This window comes from Phaenicophaeus curvirostris, chromosome 1 (assembly GCF_032191515.1).
Source record: "Phaenicophaeus curvirostris isolate KB17595 chromosome 1, BPBGC_Pcur_1.0, whole genome shotgun sequence".
In the NCBI taxonomy this organism is placed as follows: domain Eukaryota; kingdom Metazoa; phylum Chordata; class Aves; order Cuculiformes; family Cuculidae; genus Phaenicophaeus; species Phaenicophaeus curvirostris.
Window position 1 is genome coordinate 104,135,853 of NC_091392.1, and position 23,377 is coordinate 104,159,229.

A 23,377-nucleotide genomic window follows, 5' to 3' on the forward strand; every position below is an offset into this window, starting at 1 on the left:
AAATAGAATGGAAGTTTCAAACAAAGAACAGACTAAAATTCAGATTCTGTTTATACATTTTGAGACACCCTAGTGTGATGGTCACTTAGTATTGCTTTACTATGTAGATGCTTCAATGTTTTCCTATATTAAATTTCACATAAAATCGAGAAAATAATTTCATTTCTTTTTAAAGAAAATATTTCCTGAAAGTCAGCTTTCAGCTTTCTCAGCTTTCCATATGACAATTTAAAACACACATTTAAGCCCACTATAAAAATTTATGTTTAACAAAGTTTCTGAGCTTTATTTAATTTGCTTTTAAAAATGTGCATTGTTCAAAAGAAATAGAAAGAAAAGTAATGCAGAGAGGGTAAAACAACAGCAACAACATCTGCATCTTCAAGTCAATTTTAGATTGACATAAGTTACAAGCTTAGTTTTAATGGCACTGAGCTGCTTTACGTTGATGGCCTGCTGTCACTGATGCTGAGAACATAATGAAGAACCTTAAGTGTTTAAATATAGTGGTCAATAAAATATATGACAAATAATGGCAGATAGCAGGAAGTTGCAGATATCTATTGTTCTGATATTAGTTGTAATAGACCATTAATGAGAAACGGACCAGAGAAAACCCTGATAGGAGAGATTGATCAAAACAATGCATAAAGTCTCCCCGTTTCTGATAAAGGGCTTTTCTAAATGAAGACATTATAGCCCAGAAGGCTGTGAATTTACTATACACTAGTGATTCCGTTCTGACTCCAGGGCTGCACAATGCTCCTACACCCAGGCTGGTCAAAGTTTCCTCTTGGAACATGTCATGTTCAAAATAACACAGGATTCGGTAGCAGAAATTACTCTGGATTAGTTGGTATGCTGTAAATGCCAGTATTGCTAATTGCAAATCAATATTTCCTTAATTAGAACTTGGAGTCTTTGCAGGACTTTTGGTAGTTCTTTCCTATGATGAACATAAATGTGAGTACAGACATGATCGGAGGGAAATGCTTGGAAAGTATCTTTATGTAGAAACATATGTGTATCAAAACCTGGAAATCAATCCATGATCTACTGCTTCTATTATTGCTCTAACTTTCGGCGTAAAACTGATGAACATGAAGCATGTATTCAGATGAATCCTTCATTTTAAATGCTGTCTCAGTATCACAACTTCTCACGTGAGAAAAGGGAATGTTCTTCACTGTCTTCACAAGGCACAACATTGCCCAGACTTTTGGAAACCTGACGCTTATAAGTCAAGAGGATTATTACATGATCCTCACTAAATTTTCATGGTTTTAATCACATGTGGTTCTGGAAAGAAATACCAGGAATACTGCAGGAATACTGCAGGAAGTCAATGGGGTTTTTTTATTGAGTCTACAGTCAAAGCAGCAAGAATTCAGTCTGCTAGAGAGTAACCTATCTAAAATGCTATTTGGAAGACAAACTAAAATGACACGTGCAGGCAGGAAAAGAGGAAGAGAACTCAGCTGTAAGGTAAAAACAACAGATGATCTCTTGACATTCAATGCTACATGACTGTTAATGTTTCAGTGTCTCTCTGCAACACGTTCCTGATGTAAAGTATAATGCACTTTGCAACTAATGCAAACATATATATGTGCACACACACACACATTTATACATAGATACATACATATAAATAAAAGTAGTGAATTACAGAAAATCCAGTGTGTAAGATCAGACCCAGTAAAACTTTAAGGCATGGGAAAGAAAAGGAATAAGTAGAAAGAAATCCTATCTCATCTGATGTTTAATGACCCAGGAATCAAAAAGCAGCACATGAATACTATCAGCTCATAAGTTCTGCTCCAGCTACAAAGTTGTTACAGGATTGAATTGCTTGGCCACGATATGAGTGAGAATGCACTGTGAGGACAAAGATGGAAATTCTCGGACTGCTCTTATTTGAAGTAGTAGTTGTAACAATAATAATAAATCCTTTAATTTATGTTGTATACTGAATGGAAGGAAACAGATAGGAGGAATATATAGAAGTTAAAAATGTTTACTTAAGAAGATTCATGTTAATTAGCATCAAACATTTTTAATGCTTCCCCACCTTACTTCAGTAAGTTTCAACTGACTCCAAACATGATCATTCCTAATAGCCCTTCCAATGTGCTTTCTCTATCTGTTCAACCAATTGTCCAAGACAAACAGTCCTCTTGTGACATTGAAAGAATAAATATTCTATTCAGACCTTGCCTCATTTATGAATTCTATATTTTTTTCCTGATTTTCCTGTTGTCTCCTATTTATTGATGCCTCTGATTTCCACAATGAACCAATGATGGTTCTTTTTGCAAGTATCTGTTCCACAGGAACCTTCTTTGTGTAAAAAAAAATACTTATTTCAACACAGTTTTATGTGCATTTCTGAAGTATAAGCCTCATGTTTCTTTACCTAACCATTCTTTGCAATCCTAAATTTTCTGCAAAAAGCACCTTAGATCTTAAATATTATTTTAAGATACAGAAAGATAACAACACTTTCATAGTTTTGTTAACAGTTTCTCTATTACATGGCTAATTTGTTGTGTTGATAGGACCTGTAGCCAACTTCAGAAACTACATTATTTAATATGCACTCAGTAAGCATTTTGAACACTGACAGAAGTCATTGATCTCTCTTGAAATATTTACATTACCAAGTATCAGTTTTCAATCTTGACATAACCACCTGTGTGGTCATCTTGCACAAAAACTGCTAAAAGTTCATCTGACACTTTTCTACTCCATAGTGTGCACTCTTACAGAGCTACTAGACTGAAAAGAAGACCACATCAGTTCTCTCTCTTTCTATTAACCTGCCTAGTTTAGCAAACATCATGGTGTGAATGAAACTGTGTAACTCAATACCTGTAATGTGCATTGCATTCTAGGAGATGTGAAAATGCAAAATAACAGACCCAGAGACATTTCTCTATTAGCTCTTTGGATCAAAGCATATATTTTTCTAACTAATTTTTTTGCTGGTATTAATTCACAGTGTACAGAAGAAAAGATATTCAGAAGTACATATAAAAATTCTTTTTTAGAGTTGCCTATTTTCCTTTTTAGTATCCTCCAGCAGTAAAGCAATACCCTAGACAATATTGCTGAACATAGTTTAAATAGAAAGTTACTGGAAACTTAATGCAAAAAAACTGAAGTGTGGAAAACAGTCTGGTTTTGTTTGCTGTACAGCTTCACACTAAGCTTTTGATCCAGGTGTTGTGGGAATGGAGCTGACACATACTACACTTCCAAGATTTTAATGATGCCCAGAGCTTTCATTTTCTTTTATGCTCTGAAAATGGGAAACATGGCCTCCTTATGTACGACATAAAATCTAATAAAGAAGCCAGCTGTTATTTCCCTGGTGAACCCTGCAACTCCATTTTGAAGTACAGTAGTGTCAAGTTTTTTGAAAAAAAAGGTTGAGTAATTGCACTGTACCTGGACAAGTAAAATACACCTGATTCTTCTTTCTTCCTGTCTGTGTATATCAAATACACCAAAAGAAGCTGTACATCTGACTGGTATAAACCAGCAAAATAATCTATCTGTTTAATAGCTAGCGTGCTTTAGATAGTTCCTTGGCTTTCCCTATCACAGTATTCTAAAGTATGTCTTTTCGTTTCTATCATCTCTCATGAGTGTCTATTGTAATAATTCAAACTGACATATCTGTTCTGCCAAGTGCTGGCTACCTAGTGAAAACAGGCAAAGCAAATGTTATACAATAAGTATGCTAATTGAGAGACCTTAGCAATATCACAGGCCAAATTTTGCTCTTGGCAACAACAAATACTGACATTTTTGAGATCACAGTCTCAACAAGAGGATTGCTCAGTTTTCCCATCTTTCTCCTTGTTGTAGCCAAAAAAATCAAGAGATTGTTACAATTTCTGTATCACACAGCATAATATTGCAGCTGATTGTGTGCAGCTGCAGAAATATTGCCCAGAGTCATGCTGCTCTAGCTGCCATCATGGGGACACATCTATGTCCATGTTTGGAGAATACACAGATGATGGAACCTCCAGAGCTATTGCTCCTGTATTTGAATTGCAGTCTTTCACCTCAGTTGTGAAATGGCAGTAACAACAAAGAAATGTTAAAAAACCACAGTTGTAACCATTTCTCAGTTATAAACAGTATGTACATGCTCTTTCTGCAGGCTACCCTTCCGGTATCTGCCAGGATCCTTCCCTGATCCCTTTTGCTAGGGCACAGTCAGCTCATACAAGGCAAGGATAGGACGTAGTCTGGGATTGAGGGTGAGGATGTCAGTACAAATTCAGCTTAAAAGGCCATCTTAAATATTCCGATAGCCCCAACATGCTTTCCCTGCTTCGACAAGAGCCGAAGTGAAACTACACAAAACACAGAAAGTCTATATTTACAAAAAATCTCCAATTGATGGGTGACATAACACTAAATATCATGGTTATAAATCTTCCATTGGTCAGCTGTGGTATGAAGTACAGCCTTTTAAAAAATATGTATTCACATCATTCTTCATTCTGCTATACATCCAGGAAAGACTATCTCAACAATTGTTTGGCCATGGACTAATCTTATTAAGAGTCTACATCCTCAGGAAGATCATTTTACAACTATGTATATTATCATATTTACTATTACAAAGTAATAGTCAATCAACACTTTAACTATGATATCCCATGGACACTTACCCACTGGACAGGGTGATTTCAGAAAACAGTTTTTCCCATTCATGTGCCTTGCTTTGCTGCAATTTCTCAATCACGTTCATCATCAAGAGCTTCCTTTGCTCTCTATATAGACACCATTGATAACACAAAACTACAGTAATTTAGTGGGTGAAGACAGGGTTTCTTTTCTTGCCCTTTTTTTCCCCATTCCTTGAGCATGAAATATGCTCTCAAAGGCAAAGAATTCTTTTCCCATTGTAGCTCTTCAGGTTTAACCATGAAGATTAAATAAATGCTACAACACAATTAGTTGAGCAGGTGCTGAATTTATCCTGATACTAAGCCTGGGCAGCCTGATCTAGTGGGATGTGTCCCTGCCCATGGCAGGGGGGTTGGAACTAGATGATCTTTAAGGTCTCTTCCAACTCAAACTATTCTATGATTCTGTGATTCTAAAATATGGAGAAAGATAATTTTTGTGGGAAAAGGAAGAATTAGGCTGCTTCCACCTTTATCAACCCAGTCTGCTGTTTGCTGGACTCAATACAAAACAAGTTTTCACTGCTGATTTGAAAATTAATTTTAATTCTTTTATATTCTAAATTTTAAATAAATATTTTGCAGCAAAATTATTGTAGTAAATCGGTATTATTCACTTACCTATCAAAGCCAAGCCATTTGCACAGGGGTCCAGATATCCATGTTAGGAATCCATCATCATGTAGAAAGGACATGAAAGAAAAGGAAGAAAAGAGGAAACAGTAAGATAGTTTGCTAGGATCCTCAAAAAAATAATAAAAGAAAATCATTAAAACAAACCTATAAATAACAATCAATGTTACATTCTGCCATGGAGATGGAATACATTTGTTTAAACAGGTAACTTCTAATGCTCTTTTTTTTTTCCTGTTACCATTCATTACAGCAAGATGGTTGTTAAGGTAGCTGTTAAAAGAAAATGGTGAATAGTACTTATATTACACATAAATAAAAATTGAACAATCCTGTTATGTTTGATGCCAGGCTACATTCAAACAGTTTCACAGCATTTTTGTAAATTACTTGAATGCACTCTTTATCTGAATATCAGCAGGCAGAAGGCCAAGATGGAAATTATGCAATGAGAAGGAAATTGAACAATTCAGATATGTTTATGGAAAGCTTACAAATCAGGGCATCTCATTTGGAAGGTAATATAGCTGTTATTCATGATGTGCAGCTACAAAAAAAAGGAAAGCTGTTCTCTGGTGTGAAGTATAGCCTCAGAAGTATGAACTAAACAAAATGGTGTCTCAAAACAAGAAATAAAGGGCAACATTGCCATAAAAAGACGCTCACACTTGGTCATTTATACTGAGTTGAAATCAAACCAACAAGAAACTATACTGGTGCATTTTTTACTTTAACACAATCTTCTCAATATGCTCTAGTGATCCCAAGTGACAAATTTCATCTCTATCATTCTTTTCGATGCCTACATAAATATTTTAGTTCCACATTGAACCTGAAAGGACAGATTTGGAAAGATCACTTCTTCAGAAGATTTTCTAAGATCATTTGCTTGGCTGCTGGGAGGCTGTAGAGACTACACTAGTTCTGGTACTTGGTTCTGCTCTTTTCCAAGATGTGGCCTGCTCTGTAGATTTGTCAAATTAGATTTCCTCTCATGGATAAGAATGTTAAAAAGCTTTTTTATATGGTAGCTGTCACTAGAAAACTCAAATCTTGAATGTGGTTTGGCATTTATCAAATAGCTGAATTTGTCAGAGTCATGTTAAGCCTGTATACAAAAGAGAAAACATTCACTTTTTTAAGTCATTCTGCCTATAGCAAGCGATTTTAAAAAAAGCTATATCTACATTATCATTAAATAAGCCATTATTATTCATTCACACAAATCAAAATTTATCCATGAGATTAAAGGAACATAAATCCTCAAATACTGGAAAGCGAGATGAACAGTCTGAGTTTATTCTCCATGTAAATATGGACCTTAAAACAGCACCTGTGATAAGAAGTTTGCTTCTTGAAGGTGCCTTTTGCTTTGCAGTTTATGTATTTCATTCAGCCTACTCAGAGACCTCTAAGCCCAGATGTGTGGTTATCTCTGTAGATGTGTCATACAAATATAGGCCACTCAAATTCATTTAGCTGGGAAAATCAAGGGAGAACTCTTGTATTCATATTGTCGCATTGTTTGTGTTCATGTCAGTCTTTACTAACATGGGCAACACAAACAGAAGGCATTACTGAGTGAAATGCTCTTTGCTTTAACATGCCTATTAACATGCCATATTCAAGCATATAGCCTTGAAGCTGAGAGATCAGCTTTATCCAGAAGGGTCAAGAAAAGAGAATTTCCTTTACTAATCTCACAATTATGGGCTAGCACTGAAGTAGAGACGGGAAAATGTTATTTTCTGTTTGTTTTATGGACTGGGGACTTTGCTGTCCTATTCTAATCTATGTATGCCATGATTCATCAATGTATGTACTCAGGTGCTTTACAAAAAGTGAAGAATAGCTATGATAACATGTTGAAGTTCAAAAAGCACTTTTAATATACTTTAATATACTTTCATAACCTCCCGCTTCTTTGAAAAACAGAAAGTTACTTATAGTACACTCATTTACAAAACAATTTAGTAAGAAAAAAAATTATCTCCCACTAAAGTCTTAATGCTGTCCTGTCTCCCCTTATTTAAATGATATTTTTCTTTTATGAAATCTTGTGCCATTCTAAAGTATAAAATAAATGAACCTTTTCCATGGAATCCTTTGGCAATATTTTTCTCTCTCTCTTCCCAAAATGCCCACAAATAGCTAAAAAAGCACAACATTTTGTGGACTTCTCATTGTCTTGGCCAGATTCTTAGTTTGTGTGAAAAGATAAAACACATCTGAAGTCAGTGTTAAGGCTTCAGCCTCCCTCGAGCCCTGTACATGACACTGCAACTGTTTGTTATGGGAATTATTCTGCCTGTCACAACCCTGATAGTCAGAAAACTGTGGGTGTTTTCCTGAGGACTGGAAGATATATAAAAATGCCAGCCCTCTGGCTATTGTAAGCACATTTAATGTACAAAAGAACACTGTATTTGTACATCCATTTCCCTAATAACCTGTATCACAACTTAGTGAGGATTAAGTAGCAAGGAGAGGTGCACAGAAAAATCAACGGCATTTTCATTTTGTGAAGGCAGAAATTACAATAGCTTATTTTATTTTTGAACAGAAAATTTCTGACTTAAATATTTTTGTGAGTTTTTCTGCTGTGAAGAGGGTCATTCAGAGGTCTCTACTGTTCTTTTTCATGTTCTCATGACAGTTGACTGAACCCTTGATCTCTGACCTGGATAGAAATTAACCCTCCATAGTCCACCATCTAAACCGAGACATTAATATTCCTAATAATGAGAAGTTATTAAAATCTTAAAAGCTCAGTGGAGCATTTCAAGGACACTGGAATTAAACTTCAGCAAATACCTACAGATTTATTGCATAATGCAAACCAGTTGATTTGTTGGGATGTATGCTCCAAGGCTAGAACTCAGCTAGCCTTAGCTGGCATGAGAACAGCCAGTTGACTAATTTAACTTGATTTGTACTACAAGAAATGTAAAAAGATTTGGTTTGGTCACACACAGCTATAAATTATTCCTCTTACCCCCTTTCGTCCTTCCTCTCAATTTTGCAGTGAGAGGGATATTATTTGTTAAGCAAATTAAAAATCTTTACAGAGAATGACAGCTTATTAAACTGCATGTGTCATGCATCACACTTTATCACTGATGTATTACACGCAGGAACTGTGCTGTTGATGGGGGCAAAACTATTGGGCGTGCCAGTGATACAGCTGCTCCGAGAATTGACAGATGTGGTGCTCCAAGGGCTATGCCACGTACAGGGATGCAAAGAAGAAAGGAGCAAATGAGTTCCTAATTCACTAGTTTCTGAGTCACTGCATCACTTTCTGTGCCTTATGCACTTTAGCATTTAATTTTCAGAAAAGTCCTTTCATTAGCCCATCGACAGGCAGCTTTATTATTCCGCTTAACTGAAATCCCCAAGTAGGTCAATGGTAACACATTTACCTACATATTTTCCATGCAGTACTATTCTGCTTCAAGTTTTCCCATTTACAGAACAGCATCAGCACTTGAGGTCTCCACTAGGAAAGATTCTCTGCCTCTATCTGACCTAATCAGATTCAATAAGGTTTGGAAGTAAAGGATTACTGGGAACAAGAGATGTTACAGAAAAAGAACAAATTAGGCATTGGGTAAAAGGTAAATTAAAATCAACTAAATAATAAAATAAAATAAAAAATAATTATCATGCAGGGACAAAAAGATAGAAATGAGTGAAAATGCAAAAGTTGAGAGTCCTCTAGAGTATGAAGCTATGAGACCTCCCATGTGGAGGGAAACAGAAACTTGTAATTATTATTTTGTCATCCTGCTGTCTTAAACAAAAGCAGCAATAAACTATAACAAACCACATCAAATGTTCACTTTTGATTAACACTTACTGAAGGGGGATTAATGCTGTACCTCATCCTCAAACGAGGGAATTCATTACTCTCTTACAGAGCTTGGAGACCTGGAAATGCAGCTGATGCAATACATGGAGTATATGAGTGCTGCTCTTTTTATTGGCTGCTTAGTTTGTCCACAGAGGCTGACAAAATTTATCAGCAGATTCATTTTAAAATACAGTAGTATCAGACATATGATGTTGCATCCTCATGAAGTATGGAGGTTGAATATGTATGTCTGCTTTTTTCTTTCCTTCCTTTCTTATATGTTTATGGCTTTCATAGGTAAATTAAAACATGTGCCTATTTCTTTTAATCCTATTACACTGAGGTATGAGATGGAGACTATGCTAACACTCTTCACAACTAGCTCCTCATTAACACATTTCTGGTATCATACATTTATTTTGTGCTTTTACATTCTGTATCTAACTGAAACTCCAGCTCCTCCCCTCACTGCTATACGCTGCTGGTCTGCAAAAGAGCTGTTTCCAAAATATCAGACTTAATGAAAGGGAGAAACATTCAGAATGGAAGTGTGGCCAGTATGTCCACTGACAGTCTCTACAGCTTTTCGGGTTTAACTTCACTAAAGCTAAAGAAGAAAGTAATGGCTCTTTCGCACTGGCTGCTGCGATTTTTCCTTGAGTGGCAGAAGGGCACTATCTAATAAAAAGCCCCTTTTCAAGAAGAACATAAACCCAGGTGCAGCAGCCAGTTACTGAAACCCTGTCATAGCATTGAACATTACCAGGGGGTTGCAGCCATACGTGCAGAATACATGAGACAAAATATTAACAATTACTGAAGAGACAATGAAACAAAATTTGCAACTCAATACTCAGTTTGTCCTGTCAATCTTAACTAATCCATCGCCTACTAAGCTGGAAAAAAAACCAAGAGTGGAAGAGTACCAGGATTTGTTAAAGCATTGCACAGAACAATTCCAACACTAAGCTTTCTGTTTACTGTGGCTGATTCAGTGAGCCATTAGCTTTCACTAAGGTAGATGGGAAGAATTCTAAAAGAAAACATTATTACTAGCATGAGCATACTTCTTTTCGTTTAAATCACTTTATGATTTAATGGAAGATTTCTTAAGCAATTTTTTTTTTCAGACCAGACATTTGGGTTTGGACAGTAGAATATTTACACCTGTCTGATTAATAACAACATATACCTAGTAACTGTGTAGGTTACCAAAGGCATGGTTTGATATCTATTTGTAACCTTTATTTACATAACAAGATTTTGGCCAAATCTATTTGGCCAAATTGTATTGGATCTATTCTATATTAATCTCACTCCTGGTGATTAAATGCCACTGTTGTGACTGTATCAGACAAAACTGGAAAGTATTCCTCCAGTACTTGTCTGTTGCCACTGTCAGTTCCAGATCACACCAAGACCAGAAAGATAATTTAGGTTTCCTTCTCCTTCTTTTCTACCCATCACAAAGAAAAATAAATTTCTTTGGAACAGATCACAGAATAGTAGGGATAGGAAGGGACCTCTGGAGATCATACAGTCTAACCACCCCTGCTAAAGCAGGTTCACATAGAGCAGGTTGCACAGTAATGTGTCTAGATGTCCAGTCTCCAGAGAATGAGACTCCACATCCTCCCTGGGCAGCCTGTTCCAGTGCTCAGTCACCCTCACAGTAAGGAAGTTTTTCCTCATGTTGAGGTGGAGCTCCAGTGCTCCAATTTGTGCCCATTGCCCCTTGTCACGTCGCTGGGCAACACCGAAAAGAGTCTGTCCCCATCCTCCTGACACCAGTCCTTTAGATATTTATAAGCATTGATAAGGTCTCCCTTCAGTCTTCTCTTTTCCAGGCTAAACAGACCCAGGTCTTTCAGATTTTTCTCATAAGAGAGATACTCCAGTCCCCTAATCATCTTTGTGGTGCTCCATTGGACTCTCTCCAGTAATTCCTTGTCTTTCTTGAGCTGAGGAGCCCAGAACTTGGACACAAGTATGTAAACCTGCTACAATCTAAGCACAAGTGGGAGGCAATTTTGAAGTTGTATTTTATGTAGCAAAATATAAAACAGTTTTAAAGGATCAGGACTGTCCAAATAGTCTTGGAATATATCACACAATGTAGCAGGTGTGATGTGACTTAAATGTGATTACAGAGTTTATTTCTGTAATATCTGTATTTATGTCATACCTGTCAGAATGTTTGGTGTACTTCATTAAAACAGTATCTACAGATAATTTAATATAAATATTTTATTCTGTGAAGATTCATGTATATAAATTCTCTATTTGTATACACACACATGTATTTCAACTGTATTCCCATTTCTTCTTCACAGGGACAATAAAAAAAACCTTTCCTTTTCACAGACTGAGACATACAAATGACACAACTGAGAATCAAGTCCTGAGGAAATCCAAACTAGCTGAGAATAACAGAGCTGCTGGGATTCTTGTTCCTTAAACAAGCAAACAAATCAAGTTCAAGATTTTTGCCTGTACTCTCCAGGCATTCACTAACCTGAGGTTTGAGTACATCTAGGTTTACTTAGAGCTCCAAGCTAGGACTACTGCACATGTGACACTGTACAATATACTCATACATAAGTAAAGATACATATGTACATGCATATATAAATAAATTATATATAGGTAATCTGGAAACATTCTGACATCTAAAGATCAGATAAAAATAAAATAAGAGGTATCAAAAAGGATAAAATTAAATAATAAAATAAAAAAATTAAAAAAAATCAATACTAAAATAATATTTTATTTATTTAAATAACTTCTTGTGTTAGGTTACTACCAGTTTATTGTCACATAGCAAACATCATTCTCCTTAAGACAGGCTTTTTATTTTTCTTACCTTCAGGGAGAATACTATACAGTAGCCCTTTACTTCTGTTTGCTGGAACAAGCTTATAACTTGGAGGGCATATAAACCACATTCAGAAAAATACCCTAGTTCTATTGTTCTTTGTTCTAAGAACTATCTGTGTCCTCAAAATGTCATCAGTGATAAGCTGTAAAAGGCATCACATCAAGTCATTAAAAGATGTTCCCTAAGGCTAAAGACCACAAACTGAAATTGCCTGCTACCTTATTTAGATATTTGGCCCACCTAGTTATGGTAACTTCACAGTCTCTTTATTAAATCTATATTTCCATACATTATGAGTGTATTTAATTACTGGACAGTTGACAACAACAGGGGAAAATGATGTTTATTTAATCATGTGGTTAGTTTTTCCAGTGCTGAGTGAGCACCCTTGAAATATGATTGGCTGGCTGCTCCCACCGAAGCCCCTGGGGCCATTCACCTGTCACTTCTGCTGGCAAGGACCAGTGTGATGGCCCATGTCACTCGCTTTTGACAATGAACAACAGTGACCCAGTCTCAGAGAGTACCTGACTTGGTCATTTCTCCTTTCTTTCAAACTGATTGCGTGCTATCTACTGGTTAAAACCAATAACCTCTATGTTCCACAAAGCAGTTAAGGATATAAAATCACTATCTAACTGAAAAATACTAGACAAATAAACAACCACATCTAAAGAGTAACCTAAAATCTGCTCATGTTTTCTCTGGAGTTAAACAGAATAAGATCCATAAGAAACAATAGAGCAACAGAGAGCTGCAAAAATCACAGAGAGAAGGACAAAACCTAAAAGCCTTGAAATAAAACCATTACCAGTCATTTTTTTAATAAAAAAAATTTCATTTTAAAAGCGTCTAATAGTTCTGTTGTTTTTATTTTTTTTTTAGGATATGTTCATATCTCAAACCCAAACAAACTGAAGCAGGAACTTCAGGTTACCTAGTGAATTGATAAGTGAATACAGAGCAGATGGAGTTTTCAATGTCAAGCCAATTCGCTGCACCAAGACAAAAAGCTAGAGTCATAGGTACAGGAATATTATATCACACTATTATTTCCTAACATGATGACATATATGAAAGACAGTGCAGTCTCAGGGCTCAACATAGCCTCTGATCTGAAGCAAGTACCATCTCTCATTTTGATACTTCAAATGTTCCACAGGAGTATGTACTTGCTACTGAAAACTCCATCAATTTGAGTTCTGATACTTGATGAAGCACTGGTTATTTTGTAGTTACATTCATATTACATTGCTATGTTTATTTTTCCTGAAGACTTTGGACACTAATCACCAAGTTGTCACATGCTGTGAACTGCGATGTTGTAAGTTATTTCTATACCCAAAGACAAGACATCCTAGTATATAACGCCTTTCTTTCAGTGACGCTGCTTTTTAATGTCCACTACTAGTCCACTACAACTCGGACAAAAATTCAAAAAGGCAGATAAAGTACAGATCCCAAGACACAGATCCTAAGAGACAGGGATGATATTGGAAGGTGATATTTGCAAAGATTTCAGTAGCAAGATCACTGTAAATTCTCTTTCCTGCACACAGTGCAAGTAAACTGATGATATATATCAGTTGATGTTCTAATCCAATAAACCTACTTTCTGAGTCCAGTAAGAGGACAAAAGACGAGACTGGTTTCAACTGATTCTTTACAAAATCAGTATCTTTCTCTCTTTCTTTCTAACATCTCTTTCTAAGTAGTTTCCAAGTACAGTTTTGGGATAGTGTTACCAACCTACTAAATCCATCAAAAAGGAGAAATTATCAGAGTTCTGCTTGTGTTTAAAAATGTTCTTGAAATGAAACAGAAAAATGGAATGGGATAGCCAACAGCAGCATAAAACAAAATATTCAGAAAGAGCATTTTCAAATAACTCAGTCCCATTTAATTTGTGTGAATTATCTATTAATCAAAGTACGTACATAGGCACTGTGGCCTTAGTTCTGGACAACTTCATTATTGTTACTTACAAAATAGTTTCTCTGATCTAAAAAATATTGGTTTTTTACTAGGTTGGCAGGATAAACAAGAAACTGCCCATGCTCACAATTTAGTCATGGTTCAACCTTCCCCCTCAACATTTTTTTAGTTTAAATTCATCTTTAGACCACATATATGTGAACGTGCCCAAGCTACACAAACTTTTCAATTTGATTGTTTCTCTGCAAGTTTTTTTTTACATTTATAATTTACTGCTTGTGGTATGCATTTATTTATACTAGTCACTCAGTATCTTTTAGGGTCTCTAGTTGGAAGAGTTTTCAAATCTAAAGGGGTTCCTATATGAGTGTTTCCTTTAGGAACATTTACACAAATACACACATGCATGAGTGTTTCCAAGATTTTTTTTTTCCATTGGTAGTTTGTGACCCTTCTTTTTTCAGCATTATATGCAAGTTAAGGGAAGAAGGGCAAAGCGTCTGTCAAACTTTCACCTCAAAAACCACCCACATCCCAGCTACAAGCCAGAAACAGCAAGATATCTGCAGCTTCCAAGGACATTTTAGACTTAGAAGTTCCAGAGAGATCTGTCAGGTCCTGTTTTGTTGGAGAATGACTGTTAAATAAAACCATCAGAAATAACCTGCTTTAGGGTATAAAGTTTCCAGTTTCCTAACTTAACCCTGCAAAAGCAAATTATAATGATTTTGTTGACTTCAGTGGAATTAGGGTCTGAGAATATGCAAAGACTTCTGCAAAACCTTCCAAGTGATGTCATCTAAAATGAGGAAAGGGAGATAACATTACAAGGCATCCTACATCAGCCCTTCAATAACATGAAAAACAGAGCATGGCACACCTAGTATGGGTAGAGAACAGAAAAGTTTCCTCATGATCAGCATCACAGAAATTGAAATCTAGCGCACCATTGTGGCACTGGAGAAAACACTGTTTATGCTTAAAGCAAAAGAAAAATTGTTGAAGAACATTTTATGCAGGTGAAAATACCGTTTATGTAATCCTGCCAAGGTCACTAACACATAGACCATTCTCCTGAGCTGCTGCTGTGCAAGGGTTTCAGCTACTTACACTGTTATTAAAAGATTTCAAAGAAATACGAAGTAAAACATCAGTACAACCTGATAGTCTCAACCATTCACCAACTCCTCTTCTACAGGTTTCTCCTTCCTTCTTTAGGATATGTACAGCATGTGGTATTGTCCCTGACTAGTTTCCATGAATAACCGCTAATATCCTGGAGGGAAATGAAAGAGCCCTATCATGCTGCTTTTTCATTTAAATTAGAGAAAACTGTATACTGAGTGATCAGAATAGTGTCCTTAATACATTGAGCAACAAACTGGCTGCCGGTGCAGGTGGGATTCCTGATTTCATGGCCCAGTGGTCTAATGTACAAGGGCAAATTCTCCTTCCTACATATGACAACTGTGAGCTTTAGCCATAACATTCAAAACAATGAGATCATGAAAATTAATTTTTGAGAGACAGATGGATTGTATCTATTATTAATGGAGGCCTAAACAGAACCTTTCCCTAAACAATGCATGTAGAGCCTTTATCAAGATCTGTCAGACAAGAAACTTGACACAATAAAAATTATAATTAAAAACTTCCGTTTTACAAGGATAGATATCACAGGTAGAGGCATGTAATATTACAGTCTTTTTTATTGGTAAAAATTCAATGAGTTGTTACCTAGTGGTATTCAATAGATTCAACTACACAATTGTAATTCTTATTGCAGACATCACATTAAAAATGTGTGATGATGGAAGAGAGAAGTTCCTTCCTTTCTATTTCATAAATATATCTGTCAAAACAAAATGCCAACTAGGGAAAGAAAAAAGGTGGTAGAAGCACACCTCAGTACAGAAACCTAAACAAAATGCTTGTCTTCCAGAAGTCTCACTCTAACCAATGGAAAAAAAGAGGCACTGGGAGAGGCTGGTTCAGAACAGTAGCCTATCTTCTTTCTGTATTCTACAATACTCTAAAATATTCTGGAAAAATATATTGAAGGCCTAAAGTTGGGTTATATCAACATATTGTACTTCATCAGAGGGTAACAGAAAATGCTTAAAAACACAAGAAACCCAGCCACTCTGCTCCCTCCTCACAATCAAATTGACTTTGTTCACATTTCCCATGGGACTAAACAGTACTAGATTCCTTCTACAAAGCAAAGGGCTTTTGGCTTGGAGACAGCAATGTAATTTTCCTAGATGCATTATGTGAAAACTTGTGACTTCTGACATCCACCTCAACTTCCTATAGTCATAAAATTATAAAAGCAACCTCACAGGAGATTTAAGACTTCAGTCCTGAAGCTGAGACAAATGAGAATGTTTCTGTCTCTCAAGAAAATAACACAACCAATACTCCTGGTGTTCCTAGTGCATCTGGACTATACAAAGAGATAAAATATTGGCAAGAAAAAACCCCAAACTTGTAAGGTAACCCTGTTTTCCCTTAGACTTCCAAAATGTTCTTGCTTGTTGAAGATGAACATGTATGGGTTTAATTCCTTGCACATTGACATAGACACTGAAATCAGCATGGCTAGGCCAAGTACAGTAAATTTTAAGGATGCCTGGTAACTGCTTAGCAAAAAAAAGCCAAGTAAGTATATTAGTATTTTGTTATTATAACAAATATGACTCTTTTAAAGCCTAAGGGTAAAAATGAAACTGTCATGCACAGAGTTACAAGTTACATCAATAATTGTTTCATGTTCAGATAAGTGCTGTCCTTCTTTTTTGTCTGCCCATTCTCTTCAGTCCCACCAATATTTCCTCTCCTGCCACATGCATCCATTCATCTGAGCTATGATAATCTCACTGACAAATTCCAATGTGTAACTGTTAACTTAACGTCTCTTTGAAATGGTGATCATCATCAATCAAATGTGGAAACTCCTGCAGAATTCCAGCTGAGGTATAATTCCACTCTGTAATGGCCCTACAATATAACAAAGATAAAGACAGGGAATTGGAGCTACTTTTTAAGCAGAAAAGAGGAAAATAGTTTAAACCAGTCATTCCCTCATTCCTTCCTCACACCTAGCACAACCACATAATGGGAATTACCATCAAGGTTAGATGATAAGTGATATAGCGAAGGCACTTTTCCCTTTCAAATGACTTTTTTCCCTCTCTTATTTGTTATTTCTATCTCCTACATTTCTTTCAAAACCATGAAGTACAGAGAACTGTACTCAGTCAGCACTAGCTTCGAGTTCAGACAAAATTGTCAGGAATAACATTTCCTATGTCCAAATCTTGAAAAGCCAGGTTTGCTAAAGTGGCTACAACTTCTCTGTTTTTTCCATGTCACTGGAAGAAGAATGTGCACCCCCAGTTCTTATTCTTCACTTTCCTGTTGCAAAGAGAGCCTGGTATCAGCTAAGTCTCAACATCTCCTTCCCTGCTGGACAAAATTTAATTTTCCATAGATGACAGCAGTTCTGAGTCATATCTGTTCTACTGCTGGAATCCCTTCAATTAGTATACAAGATCGCTTTTACTCAGGCACATCAAAGCCTGCTCACTTTCAGCTACACAACATTTAAAGCTAATCCCTTGTTTTTCCTTTATTGGTGAGCAACAGCAAAATGTAGCATAATTTGCCTCATCACTAATGAGTTAGTTTTTCTTCCGTAAAAAGATTGAGGGAGGTGGCACTTGGCCAAGATGTTCACAATCACCCACATGTGGAAGTTGTCCCAGACCCAGCAACCACCTCTCTTCTGTGAGGCTGAGGACTGAGCTGAACTAACACAACATATGAACACATGCCAACTGGGCACGTGCCAAGGATCTCTCCACTTGCTTCAAACTTCAGCTTGCAATTTTCCCCCAATCAAAATTCAGCATGTCAAAGTATTTTTCGTTAGGGATTATGTAGAGATCAATTTTCGTATTTCAATCGCAAATATTTTTTCCATGGCAAAATATTTTAAAATTATCTTAAAATTAAAATGTATATATCATTAAAATATACATAGTTATTACAATGGTTGTATTTTTATTCAGAACTCAAAAACATGAACGTATTGAAAAAAAGCTCATACTATCACCTTATTTCCTCTTTCACAGTTACACGCCACCTTAGCCTATATCATTTCCCAGCTAGTAAGAACTGTAGTATAACAAGAGTAGATCTGTAGAATAAAAAGCTTAGCACCAAGAACCAAATGTCTACAGGGTAGATGATTTTTCCCTAAACTGAGTCTGTTTTGCCCATGATGGTAATTGGTGAATGGTCCCTCCTGTCCTTATCTCGACCCACAAGTTTTGACTTTGTTTCTTTTGATTCTCCTCCTAAGGGGACACAGAATTGGGAGGGGTAAGAAATCAGCTTCGTTGCCCACTGGAGTTAGTGTCCACGTGGCTCTTTGTTGCCAGCTGTGGGGCTCAAACCCACAAGATTCTGAAACAAAAGTTTTGGTTTACTTCCTTCTGGAGGGAGCATAGCTTCCATGCCTTAACATCCCTTTGTAACAGAGCCAAAGCACAGTAACAGAATAATCATAGGATTTACTTTAGAAGAACAGCACATTCCCGATCTGTTTTAAAATGCTGTAGTAGAGGCACCCTTTCATTCCTCCTAAGTTTTTGCCTCAGATGACAGACTGCCTTTCTGCACCTTACTCAAACTAAAACCACAGGTAAGATTTCTGAACACCAGCTTCCTTGTTTCTACCAGTGTTTATATGGCAAGACTGCACTCTGATAAAAGATGAAGCAGAGAAATCAGTACACACGGATCCTACAAAAAAATAACAAAAAAAAAGGAAATCAGCTTATTAAAAATAGAGTAATAAAGCTCTCACAAGAAATTTTGGGAAGACCAGAATGAAGCAACAACTCCATTGCTTTTGAGGACTGAATTCTACTGACCACAGCATTCAGCAAAGGCTGAATTTTGTTTACACTCTCTTAGTAAAGTATCTCCTCTTCCTAAACGTTTTAATTCTGAGCTTGTCCTCAACAATGAACAGTAGAGGACAGCAATCGCATCACTTTCTACTGTAGCTTTATGGCTAGCCCATGACCAGCATAATCAGATCAGCTGTGGACCCTGAAGAAATGTGGCAAATAATGCCCATTCCAATAACTCAAAAGTGAAATGAAAGAAATTAAGTTTTAGTTTAGTATCTGCAGTGGTTGTAGAGATTAAGGTTTAGGTGCCCTTAAATAATGGTTATAACACATCTGAGGAAAGGAGTTTAAATATAAATAAATAACAACTGCCAAAATCTCAACTGAAAATACTTTACTGAAAAAAGTTGTCAACATTACAACATTCTTAACTCCAGCTGAACTTACAAGGCCTCAGATCCAAAATCTTGGCTACCATTCTAATGTTATTTGGAAAAAGTATTAGACACGAGGCCAGGCAGTGGGGCTTGGGGAGTGTGATACTGTCTAACAAAATCATTTTATTCCTCTTTCCTGCGCTTTGCATATTATTACCCTTCCTCTGCAGGTCATCACTCAATGCATCACTGCTTTCATTTGAAACATCTTTGCTCTGATTGCTAATATAGAAATATTTATTTTATCGCACAATTAAAAGAGTTCTAAACTGCATAATTCTATGACATGACTGCTAAAACTTACTTAAAAAAAATAATTTCTTAAACAAAAAAAAATTCTGATGGCATCTAGTAAACAAAACAAGTAAGTGGTGTGCCTAACACATCACGTGGGAAGGAATTAGCTCATGTTGAGTTAGTTCATGTCCCCAAAGAGCTGTGTTTGAGCTTTTTGAAGCTGCTCACTCAGAGGGATTATCTCATTCAATCTGCTTTAATCACAACTAAATGCTTTCAATTGGTATATACTGGAACAGAATTAGAGAATCAGAAGCTCCCCAGATCCATGTGATGGGCTTAGGGTGGGGGAACAGAAAAGAAAAAAAAGAAACACTGTAATGGTAAAAAAAGGAAATCTTTTTCAATACTCCACAATTACAAGTTTGTTTCACTGTAGGGTAATAAGAGTTAGACCAGGCTGCATCTAAGAAAATGAAGTGGGACACAGGTAACGCAACTGATAGAGATTTTGTGGTTGGAATGCAGTATGCTTCATAAATATTCACAGTAAGCCTAACAGCCCACTATTATCTTCTTACTTCAAGAGCCCCCTCTCAACACAAAAATTTCAAGCAGATCATTAGCAAAGATAGACATGATTGCGATTACATGTAAAATATAAGATGAGAATGTTACTGTTACTAAATTCACCAAATTAAAGTTCAGTGGGAGCACAATGGAAACTGCAGTGCAGTATTTTCCTAGAAAACTTGCTAGGCAATAAAAGTAGCAGCTATGCTAGGATTTTAAAAGACAGAATCATAGACACGGATTTCAGAGTGATGGCCCAAGATGGGCTACAGTTACATATTCTATCCATGGTACATATATGCACACATACCATTCAGTCAACAATTTTCTCCCAATTGAGGGGTTCAACAATTTGATTTCTAGCTTATTGGTGTCAATAGATTTATACTTTACTCATGATTTAGAGCTATCAAATAATTTTATGCTGACATCAGTTGCCTCCCTGACAGCTCTAAAATATGAAATAACAAGCAGTTGGTGTCAGCACTCCTAAATCAAGCCCAAGGGCCCCCATGGCACCGTACTACGGCAGCTTGTTACGGCTGAGCAAATGTCAGCCCAGTCAATGTGTGTAGGAGGTTGTCAACTCCCTGGTTGCATCTGCCCTGATAACTAGTATCCTATAAGGTGAAATTCATAAAGCTACCATTGTATTGTCTAAAACCTAAGGTGACAGAGTTTAGAAAAGATAACATTATTTTCCAAGTTCAAGGAACGGTTGCCAGTCTGAGAGACTGGGCTCTATAGCCCTACCTCAGAGAGGTTATTATTCTGCTGCTGCTTTTGCTAGGAAGCATAGGGAATACACCGTCATTAACATGCAGAGATACATTAGTTTTTAATCCTCATTTTCTATATTCCAGTGTTAACAGCATGCTACTTTTGACGGTGCAATCTAGCCAGGGGTGTAGTTAGCAATTTGGAAAGTATACACACATTGGCCTCCCTGTTGGTCCCCTGCCCTCACCATACCCATAATCTCCCAAGGTAGACATACCATTATACATATCCCCATCACTAGCACAGCAGGTGCTATTAGACAGGGGATCTAGCAGCATGTTCATAAAAGGCCTGGCAAAGAACAAAAAACCCACTGCCCTCCATGAAATTAAAATTGTATGCTGTGGCGTAAAGAGGACATGCTTGCTTCCACTTGAATGACTTTTGAAACATTTGCAACACAAAACAAATCAGAAAACCTACCACAGAATAAAGGATGTAGATTTGAGTTCAGCCACACTACAGTAAAATTTCATTTTCCAAACTTTTTAGTACATGAAACAGGACCTTATGACCCTAAGAATTATAATGAATATTTCTTTTTATTTACTTTGAAGAAAGGGTTATATCTGCAGCAGAAGGTAGTATTTTCTCTACATCAAGTATATGAAAATATATATCTAAATCTCATTTTAAATACATTCAGTAACATTTTAAGATTAAGTCCCGAGGGTATACAAAGGAAGAAGATTACAGATAGAGAGCAGTGTATTTTACAGTAGGTACCCACAATTAAGTATTTGTAATTTATTCACCTTCTTTCACATAGTTTATTTATATTTACATACTGTCACTACGATGAATTTATTATTACCCACTGTAGTACCATATACTGATTAAAATAATTTTGATTTAGGAGATCATCTCCTAAGAATGAAAGGGACCACAAAAGCAGGCTTTATTTCACAATGAAAAAATAACAACACCAAGACAGGTGGAGTGCTAACCTTGAAAGTACAGAACTATTCCCATTTTTCCAAGGTCTCCTCAGGATACACTGCAGCTCACAATTAGAGTTAATCCAATCATATTCCATGAACAATGGAGAATGTGCAAGCTGTCCCCTTTCACACAGTGAATTTCATATACAAGCAAACACAGTTTAGGCTTCCCCTTGTACGAGTCCAGCACTGATGGGCAGCTAAGGAGGAGAGGGATCAAAGGAAGAATGCTTTAAAGGCAAAATGCGCATGGGTTTGAAGAGGCAATTAATCTTTGCAAAGACACAGAGAAGAGGAGGAAGATGCCTGTCACCTCAGCAAGACCGGAGACAATAGAGTACTCTCTGTATTGCATTTTTATTTTAAATAAAGAAAAGGAAATCTGTCTTTTATTAACAGGCAGGTGAGAGAGAAAGAAAAGTATTTAGGTTTAGAGTTATGAAGAGCACAAATATTTGTGACATTGTATTGTAAGTGTTTCTACATTACATTCCTGATACGTCCAAGTGTTTATTCCAAAATGCATTTGAATTTACAAAAATATGAGAAGGTGCCATTCTCATGGTAAATCTTGGGATTTTGTGATCTTTACAATGTCTTGAGTAAATCTCACACTCCTTGACTGACTGAAAAAGCTGAAGTTTTACCTTACTAATCAGGAGACAGAAAAAGGATGTAAATAATAAAGCTTGATGTCTTTTCAGTTTCTTCTTTGCTTCCCACCACCTTCACAACTTTTTCCCCCCTCATGTTCTTCCTTCTTCCCCAGCTGAAAATTTATCTGGGTTTTGCTTTGCTTCTTCAAGACAAAATGCTATTTTTCTGCACATTAGACGACAGTGACATGCCTTTCCCATTTGTACTGGACAAATATGGAGGACATATTGATCATACAAAATGGAAGAATATTGCTATAAGTAATCTTGTCTCTTTAGAGGCCAGAATTAAAATACCACTTTCTCCATCAGAGCGTGTCTAATTACAAATAAGGCCAGAAAAGCAGCTGAAGAATGCTTTGACTCAATTGTAATGTGCACTTCTACAAAGATGTGTCTTTAGGTTCAATATTCTCAATGCATTACCTTTTACAAGACGGAAAAAGAGAAACCCAATTGTAAAAAAAAAAAAAACTACGTAATTGATTTCTATTTGACAAAGAGAAGCATGAGAGTTTATTCTTACAAGTACTCTGTGAAGTGCTGCATAAGTAACTACAATTTGTGCCTCTCCAGGGGCAAATGCATGGGAATCCAACATCAGTCCTGAAATAAGAGGAAAGAAGGCAAGAGACAGAGACAGAGTGAGAAGCAGTGTCCCAGAGCAATTCTGTTTCTCTACCATCTGTCACAATCACTGCTATTCCCAAAAGACCTGGTTTAGAAAGGCCACTGCAACTAATGAGCACTGCAGAAAGGTGGAATCCTGAATCAAGCTACATATAAACATCAAAAAGCCAAATAAAACAGGCAAAGCTCTTAA

At 36.5% G+C, this 23,377-nt stretch overlaps 1 protein-coding gene across 16 annotated transcripts in view; it reads right to left on the minus strand.

The window, feature by feature from the left end:
* Positions 1–23,377, minus strand: part of ROBO2 (roundabout guidance receptor 2) — a 905,955-nt gene that overhangs the window by 230,621 nt on the left and 651,957 nt on the right. The window lies entirely within an intron of this gene.